The 8,989-nt window shown below is 37.3% G+C and overlaps 1 non-coding gene across 1 annotated transcript; it reads right to left on the bottom strand.

The window, feature by feature from the left end:
* Positions 1-3,883: 3,883 nt before the first annotated feature.
* On the bottom strand, positions 3,884-3,987 carry LOC118619419. Its single transcript, XR_004957197.1, has one exon. It is a non-coding gene; the product is annotated as a U6 spliceosomal RNA (small nuclear RNA).
* Positions 3,988-8,989: the final 5,002 nt, after the last annotated feature.

The following is an 8,989-nucleotide window of genomic DNA, read 5'->3' as shown; positions in this document are numbered from 1 at the left end:
GTTGTCAAATAGGAGGTTTTAAAAACATTTCCTGGTGGAAGGGCCTTTGAATTTTTGATTTGTTAATAATTCTAGTTATGTTGTATTGTAATCAGAGAATATTGTTGGTGATATTTCTGTGTTACAGAGCATTTTGATGTGCTCCCTGTGAACTAGTGTATGTAAAACTTATTTCCTGAAGGAAGGAAGTCCATTTTCTATTATCAGGACCTACAATTTGGTATATGATGATAACATCTATTTTATTAGTTATATTATTTAGGTCTTCCAGCTCCTTAATTATTTTTGGTTTGTCCACTTGATCTGTCTTGATAAGAGACTTCTGTATTATTATGGTGTTTCTATGTTCTACATTTTATATTCATAAATTTCATATCTTCATTTTGCCTTGTGGCATTTAGCATTCAAAAGTCCCTCTCTCATCAATGTTATTACTTCTTGTCTTGAATACTGCTTTATCTGATAGTAATTTCAAATCCCTCCTTTTTTATTGTTTCTGTGAATTCAGTGTATCTTTGCCTATTTTATTTTATTTTCTTTGTTTGTTTTTCTAATCATTTTGTTTTAATTATGTCCCTTGTATACAGCATATGGTTGTTTATTGCTTTGTAAAGCCAAGTGAAAAGCACACTCTTTTAACAAGTAAGTTAATTCACATTTATTGATATGATTGCAATGTCTGAATTCTTGATCTCAATTTTGTGACAATATTTGTAGAATTGTGTATGTTAGGTCATACTTGCTGTGCTTATTATCATTATTTTTTTTCACCAAATTGTGTATTATTTCCTCTTCATTTAAAAATGATACTTAGGGAGAATTATATTTTCATTTGTATGTCCTCTTTAATTCAAAATGATAATTAGGCCCTGACTGGTTTGGCTAAGTAGTAAGAGCATCAGCCCTTGGACTGAAGAGTCACAAGTTCAACTCCTGGTCTAGGGCACATACCTCAATTGGAGGCTCTATCACGGGCCCCAGTCAGGGTTGTGCAGGAGGCAACCAATTGACATGTCTCTCTCACACAGATGTGTCTCTCTCTCATTGGTGTATCTCTCTCTCTCTCTCTCTCTCTCTCTCTCTCTCTGTCTCTTCCTCCTGCCACTCTATATAAAAATCAATGAAAAAATATCCTTGGGTGAGAATTTAAAAATAATAATAATTTTAAAAATGATAATTAGGAAGACTTATATTTTTGTTCTCATGTGTACATTTTTATGATACATGATCTGTATATTCTATCGTGTGCCCACCACAAAATATAACATCTGTACATGATTTATAACATCCCTTGTATGCTTTTTAATAAGTCTAATGATCTTTTGCCTGGTGATATTGGGAAGTATTTTTGTCTTGTTTTTGTTTTTTGAAGTCTAATAATTTTGCTAGGTTGTACTTTGAAGATGATCATTCTGAGTTAATATCCAGCTCCCTAGTGGACTTTTCAATATAAAGATTTAAGTATTCTCTATATTTGGAAAGATTTTTTTTTTCCTTTATTGATTTTAGAAAGAGAGGAAGTAAGAGCGAGAGAGCGATAGAAACATCAATGAGAGAGATCATCAATTGGCCGCTTCCTGCATGTCCCCCACTGGGAATCAGGTCCACAACCTGGGCATGTGCCCTGACCAGAAATCGTTGGTTCATGGGTTGATGCTCAACCACTGAGCCACACCAGCCAGATGGAAAGATTTGTTTAATTATACCTTGAAATATTAATTCTGTTCTGTTTTTTAGTTTTCTTCTGCAGGGACTCTAACAATACCTCTATTATTCCTGTTTGAGTGCCTTCTATTTTCACTACTTTATCTTTGGCCCTTTCTACTTCTCTATTGTCTCCTTTTCATTTCATTGGCTATTTTCCTACCTTTCTTCAACAATATACATTTGAGACATAAATTTTTATTTTCTTCTATTTGTTTCCTGAGTACAATCTACTCTATAGCTTCTTGATTTTTATTTGTTGGTTTTTGGTCCATTTCTGTTCTGATTCAAAGTGTTTCTTTGTTTTGAGTATATTTAATTCAGTTTGGAGTCTAGTCTTATAATTTTCTTCTCCTTTTGTTTCTACAGGAAGAAAGTGTGTCCGTTGAGAAGTGCTGAATCATATTTTTGATATGGCATGGTAATTTTGACTAGATTTATTCAGCTTTCTAGTGTTCATTCTGCAGATCTGGGGTGGTTTACAAGATTAATAGTTACAGGGGAATATTCTCTGTCAGTGAAGCAAAGTCTAGATTCTTTAGTGAATGTCTGCTTGTGTGTGTGGTTGAGGGAGGAACAGGTGTCTTTCCCCTTGGCTTTTCCTCTTACGGCCTAATCACCAAAGGTGCTTCTGCCTTCCCTTTGCCCTTTTCTTCCCCAGAAACTCTTGAGCTGTCATTTCTAGTAGTATGTACTTGTAAGTTCCCTCTCTGCCATCCATGCTCCAATAAGACACATCAGTGTTTCCTGGCTTGCAGTGGATGTAATCCTCTGGCTGTTTTTTGGCTCAACTTGACTCAGGTAACTAGCTCTCTTCTTGTTTCTTCCCCCTACTTTTTCTCAGACTGCTTGCTTGGCCTCAAAGTCTTGTGACACCTAAGAGATAATTTACTGCCATTGGTGATTTTTTTTTCTTCTATTTTTTTTTTTTTTATTATCTGTTGTGTTTACAGTTATTCTGAAATCAAGCCATTATCTATTTCCAATTACACTAAGTGAGTTGTTCATGTGTACTTTTGCTTATCTGTTTTTTTTTCTTTCTTATTAGACAGGAAATATTGAGGGACATGTATTTAAGAACTGCTAATTCTAAAGCTACCCTATTCCCTTCCCTTTTCCATGAAAAACCAGGATGCAAACATTCTTCACAGGCAATAGTTAAAGGCATTACCCAAATGCTTCCCAGCCTATGGTTAATGCTATTCTTGGGTGCTATATAGAGTACCAGTCTAACTAGGTCCAAGGCAAAATTTCCTTAAAATTATTCTATTAAATTGTTTTTATTCATGCCCTTAAAATACTTATTCCTGCCACAAGTGAGATTGCGAAGTCCTTAGGACACAGACTTTCTACTTTCAATATGCCCAAAGTCCCAACATCAGTAACTCCCGCTTATGATCTAAGTGTCTTTCTTGTGAATAATAAGCACTTTCAGGAATATGAATATAGCTTCATCACTGGAATTAAAACCTATAAGAGGCTTTACAGATTATCTGGTATGACTAGAAATGGAAAACTTAGTTAAATGAAACAACTTTTAAAATTGTCATATATATTGGCCAAGTCGCTACCAGAAGCCAAGTCTCCTGATTCTCATCCTGTGCTATATTTTTATTTGTTTCCTTTGCATCCAATGTGTATTCATTTATTTTACACTTAAAAAAGAAATTGCCCACCACTCAGCCCCATTATCCCCCAAAACAGTGTCTTTTTACAAACATTTAACAATTAAAACCAAATAAAAATAGATAAGTTAATTTTACTACAATTATTTTTCAATGTAGCTTTCACAATAATTAAAGTTAAAATCTCTTACATGTAACCAATGCCAAAGAGACATAGGGCAGTAAGAAAAACTCTCTATTATAAATTAGCAAATTCTAGTACAAAAATAATCTGTGTGCCGGGCCGGTGTGGCTCAGTGGTTGAGCGTCAACCCATGCACCAGAAGGTCACCGGTTTGATTACTGGTCAGGGCACATGCCCAGGTTGTGGGCCCAATTCCCAGTGGGGGGCATGCAGGAGGCGGCTGGTCAATGTTCACTCTCATTGATGTTTCTCTCTCTCTCTCTCTCTTTCTCTCTCTCTCTTTTTCTCTCCTTTCCTCTCTCTATGAAATCAATAAAGAAAAAAATCTTTTAAAAAAATAATAATCTGTGTGTTGGAATAGCCTTTTTTAAAAAATAAGGAATGCTTCATGAATTTGTTTGGCATCCTTGCTCAGGAGACCATGCTAATCTTCCCTGTACCATTCCAGCTTTAGTATATGTGCTGCCGAAACTCCGAAGCTGTTTCTTAGGTTTTCATGCCTAGTTTGTATGAGGAAAATGCTTCAGCAGAATCAAGAACTACATGATCATTAAGTATTTATTTCTCCAGCTTAAACAGAAAACTCTGGCTCTATGTGCCTCCTGTAAGGTACTTTTATACTAACCAGAGCTTCTAAATATCACTGAGAACACAGATAATAGTGGTGCTTGTGCCCTGAGTTGGTAACATACCAATCAAAAACAAATACATTGATCCTCACACCAACTAGTAAATATATGATCCCCAGCAAGTCTTATGAAATACTGAAAATTATCATCAACCTACATTTCCACCTTTATGGACTGGTGGTTTTCCATGAACTCATGAACTAGATGAAGACCCATGAACTTGACGTTTCAGATCTCTCTTAAGTAGGACATTCTTTGTTTTTCTGATATTATATATCAAATCATCTATGTAATGCAATAGAAGCCCAGGACACCTAGCTCATTATAAATATGGTAATTGATACTAAGGAATTCGGATTCTGATGTATTCATAAAGAACTCTCTTCCTCCATCATGCAAAAAAATAAGTTTTGAAGGTATGGTAAAGACTGATTGGCATGGACTTTCCAGCTTTCAAATACTTGAGCTGGCTTTTTAATATAGTTCTCAAATTTGAGATGAAATAAACAATTTGGTTTTGCTAGAGACACATATTCATCACCACCATTACCTACGGGCATTACATACATGTGTGCATACCGCCTTGTCTTAGGAGGCAAAAGGTAAGACTTTCTGGTTATAAGCTGGTTTTCACAGAAGTGACATTTTCTCATGTTGCAAGTGTTTAATTTTCCATAGATGCACTTACAAGTTTTTAACGAACAGTTGAATGCAACTGTGACACTCACCCTGAAGGAAGCATGACTTTCCTATTAGAGTCTTTGGTGCTGAAACAACAGCAAGAATTACATGCTTAATGCTGCTCCTTTTTCACAGTGAAGCTTCTCACTGCAGACTCACCAACTTTTGACCTCTGGACCCAAAGAGCATCAATTACCCAGGGAGCAGGAGTGGACTAGATTGAACCGGCAGCATCATTTGGCTATCACCCAGTTAACATCCTATCATAGGTGAAAAAGCAATTTGCCCAATATTTCAACTGCCAGAGAGAATTCATTATTAGCTTTTGGATGGGTTTGCCTTTCAATAGGATGATCTGAATGGTTTCTGTGGCAAGAGAGATGTTGCTCTCAGATAATGATTTTGCATTTCACCTCATCATTAATGCTTTGGGCCTCAAGGGAAGCCACTGTGCCTTTTATGAAGGTCGAAGCATTTTATAACCTTAATAAAGACTCATAGCCTCAGGAACAGCAAGTGTGAGCAAGTGTGGGGACTGACTGAATAAAATATAACCAAATTGTCACTTCAGACGACGGGATTTAAAGAATTTCAATGGCAAATGAACAGTTAAAGAGTATAAAGCCACCTCAAACTTCAGTGCTACTCAAAAATACATACACAGATACTGGCTTTATTCTGAGAAAAATGAGTGAAAGTATCCTTTTCCCCTCTCTAGAAAAGATACTTTTTTCCTGTAATTTTGTATTTAATTGCCAAATGTTTCACATGGATACTATACAGAGACAGGTTAATAAGCATCTTGATAGATTTGAATTCAAACCAATTAACAGTCATGGTGGCTCTTAGTTATTATAAATGTATTCCTACACAGAATTTAGGTCACTGTGTTTTGGAGTGTAAAGTGAGTACAAGATAATAAGCAAGAGTGATTATGAAAACTACATCACTGATGGCATTTCCCAGTGTATAAGGTCACTGTGTCCCAAATATTACTAATAACTCACATCTTTCAATAACTTACTTAAGAGTACTCTCCAACAGCCCTGGCCAGTTTGGCTCAGCGGTTAGAGTGTCGACCCATGGACCAGAGAGGCCTGGGTTCGGTTCCTACTAAGGGCATGTACCTCGGTTGCAGTTTGTCCCGGCCCTGGTTGGGGTCATGTGGGTGGCAACCACTCACATTGATGTCTCTCTCACATCGATGTTTCTCTCTCTCTCTTCCTCCCACTCTCCCTCCCGCTCTATCTAAAGATAAATGCAAAAAGGTCCTCAGGTGCAGATAAAAAAAAAAAAAAAAGAGTACTCTCCAACAAATTCACTCTGATGTATCATTTCAGTAAACTCTTTTTTACTTTCCTAGGTTTCTACTCCCTTCCTGCAGGCATAGCTTACCAGCCATATTCACGTCCACAGGAACTGAGAAAAAGGAAAAAACCAGGAACTGCAATGGCAGGCTTTGTGACAGAATATTATTGCGTCTTCTCTGGCCTTCATAGAAACCTTTAGAGGAAGGCATATCATTCCTATTTACAGGCAGTGGGTCAGAGAGGTTAAATAATTTTGCAAGGTCGCATTCTTGATGACTATTAGAGCAGAGTTCACCCTGACTTTAAAGTGCAGTAAACCATCGATCTAGTACAGCAATAAAAGCGTGTGGGCCGGACGACAGGGAAGGGGCAGGAGGACTGTGGTTGGGATGTCTGAAATGATCCTCAGACTGCTAACACACTTGACCACAGGGCCGGTCCTCAGAGCGACACTGGGCAGCCTGATGTGAAAGGCTGACCATGAAGCAAGTAAGGCTCTCGTCTGCTGAGAAGTTTGAAGTAAAAACTACCTAGCTTTGTGGACTGGCAATTGGCTAGAAGGGCACTGGGTTTCTCAAGAAAGTATCCCATCAGGAAAATCTCAAATTTTCAACTTTATTTACCCACAACTCTATGAACTTGAGCTATGTGAGGGCAGGGTGCTGATCTATTCTTCATTTTATTCCAGATATCCAGAAATACTTGCTAAAGAGTAGGTTGTCAATAAATGAAAAACAAAGGTGACCAAATCCAAGCTAAGCAGAGGGCAAAAGTCAGGGTTAGGATTCAGATACTCATCCTAGGCCCAAAGGCACTATTTCTGGGCATAGGCAGCACCTAGCAATGGAACACATTAGTGTGCCCAAGATGTCCAGATTTTAAGAACAATGCTTAGTAACTTGAAGTCCTTCATTACAATCTGCCTCTTCAATACTGACTTTTAGAACCAAAGCTTCCCTCGAGCCGGCCAGGCTTGCATCACAGAGTAGAAAGCGATTTGATTATTTCGAGTTTATTTAGTATATTCCTACTGTCTCTGCAACTTGTACATATACCCACCATTAACCCAAACCTGGAGCTGACTTGACCTGGATCACTCATTCCAGCTCCAATAAGCCCCATGTCTCAGCCCAGCCCTAGAATGTCTTCATTCTCTTATTTTAACCTTCCTTTCTTCATTCATTAACTCCTTTGTTCTCAAACATTTACTAACTCCACACTGTACCAGGCAATGGTAATAACATACTTAGCTGAATAGCCACTATGGAGCATACCAGTTGGCAGGGAAAACAGAGAACTATGCAAGAACTTACAATGTAAAAGGCTTTGATAAGGAAATGTATGGATGCTAGCAAATCACGTGATAGCATTCCCAGTTATTTTGCCTGTGGTCAGAACATCCTCCCGGCATCTCCTTCCTTTATTTAAGTGTTCTTGTTAGTAGATATTATAGCAAAAAGACGTTTTCACAGAAACTGATCAACACTGGATATGTCACTCACATCTCAGCAACAAAAATAGTCCTTTTTTTTTTTTTCAGTTCTTCCCGATGGTTTTATTTTAATATATATTGTAGGAGACTGAGCTCCTTAGTGGGAAAAACAGATACATTATAGTTCCCTGAGGAAGAGAGAGGGAAAGAAATTCCTAAGTGTAAAAAAAATGTGTATGGCTTCAGTAGAATTGAATATCTTTTTTTCATTGACTTTATTAGGGTGACATTGGTTAGTAAAACTATATAGGTTTCAAGTGTATAAGTCCATCATACATCATCTGCATATATACCATGAGCTCACCACCCAAAGTCAAGTCCTTTTACACCAGCATTTAGCCTCACTTTGACCTCTTCTACCTCCCTCCAATCCCTTTCCCTCGGGCAATCACTACACTGTTATCTCTGTCTGTTGTTTTTGTGTGTGTGTTTTTTTCTTTTTTTTGCTTAATCTCTTCACCTTTTCAACCAGCCTCTTAACTCCACTCCCCTCTGACAGCTGTCAGGCAGGTCTCTGTATGTATGAGTCTGTTTCCACTTTGTTTATTACTTTAGTTTGTTCATTAGATTCCACACATGAGTGAAATCATATGGTATTTATCTTTTTCTGACTAGCTTATTTCATCTAGCATAATAATCTCCAGGTCCATTCATGCTGACATAAAAGGTAAGAGTTCCTTATTTTTTACACCAAAGTAGTATTCCATTGTGTAATGTTTCACACCTTTTTTTTATCCACTCATATACTGATGGGAATTTGGGCTGCTTCCAAATCTTGGCTATTGTAAATAATGCTACAACGAACATAGAGGTGCATACATTCTTTCTAATTAGTATTCCTGGTTCAGATATATTCCCAGAAGTGAAATCACTAGGTCATAAGGCAGTTACATTTTTAATTTGGGGGGGAAAACTTCATACTTCTTTCCACAATGGCTGCACCAATCTACATTACCACCAACAATGCACTGGGGTTCCCTTTTGTCCACATCCTGGCCAACATTTATTGTTTGCTGACCTATTGATGATAACCATTCTGATAGGCATGAGATGATATCGCATTGTGTTTTTAATTTGTACTAAACTAAAAGCTTTTGAACAGCAAAGAAGATTATCAACAAAATTAAAAGAAAACCCACCGAATGGGGGAACATATTTACCAATAATATATCTGATAAGGGATTACTTTCCAAAATTCATAAAGAACGTATACAACTCAGCAATAAGAAAACAAACAATCCAATTAAAAAATGGGAAAGGACCTGAATAGACATGTTTCCAAAGAGGACACACAGATAGCCAACAGACACATGAAAAGATGCTCAAAGTCCTCCTTCTTGCATCAGCTTGTTTGTCTTCATGGA

Source organism: Molossus molossus, unplaced genomic scaffold, assembly GCF_014108415.1.
Source record: "Molossus molossus isolate mMolMol1 unplaced genomic scaffold, mMolMol1.p scaffold_m16_p_6, whole genome shotgun sequence".
Taxonomy (NCBI): domain Eukaryota; kingdom Metazoa; phylum Chordata; class Mammalia; order Chiroptera; family Molossidae; genus Molossus; species Molossus molossus.
The sequence above is the reverse complement of the archived record's forward strand: the minus strand, read 5'-3'. Positions and strand labels throughout refer to the sequence as shown.